We start from the raw sequence: 526 nt of genomic DNA on the forward strand, positions 1-526 counted from the left end.
GCAGGAACCATTGCAGCCCCTTCTGTGCAAAGACTTAAAGTGGCACCATCTTGCCAGAAAGCACTCCAGGACCTGAGGCAGGCTCTCCTCCAGTCTACCTGTCCACAGAAATTGAGAAATTGTTCATAGTAGCAGCAGACACATCAGATCATGGGCTTCGAGCAGTTCTGTCCCACAAAGTAAATGGCTTTTTGTCAAAAACTCCGATGCTGGTGCAATGCAGTTACAGCCAGATTGAGAAAGACCTCTGGCAATAATTATTGGTCTCAGTAAATTTCAGGATTACGTCTATGGCCACAGTCTGTACTCTTGAGTGACCACAAGATGTTGTAGTCCCTTTTCAACATGAGCGCGGGTGTCCATCTGAAAATGGCATGCGCCTCCAGTGTTGGGTCATGTTTTTGTCCACATACACGTATGATATTCAGTTCCACTCCATGATGCAACATACGAATGTGAATGCACTCTCCCATCTTTCAGCAGGTCATGATGCAAGTTTTGACACTGTGCCAAGAGATACATTGCC

Source organism: Schistocerca nitens, chromosome 2 (genome assembly GCF_023898315.1).
Source record: "Schistocerca nitens isolate TAMUIC-IGC-003100 chromosome 2, iqSchNite1.1, whole genome shotgun sequence".
Taxonomy (NCBI): domain Eukaryota; kingdom Metazoa; phylum Arthropoda; class Insecta; order Orthoptera; family Acrididae; genus Schistocerca; species Schistocerca nitens.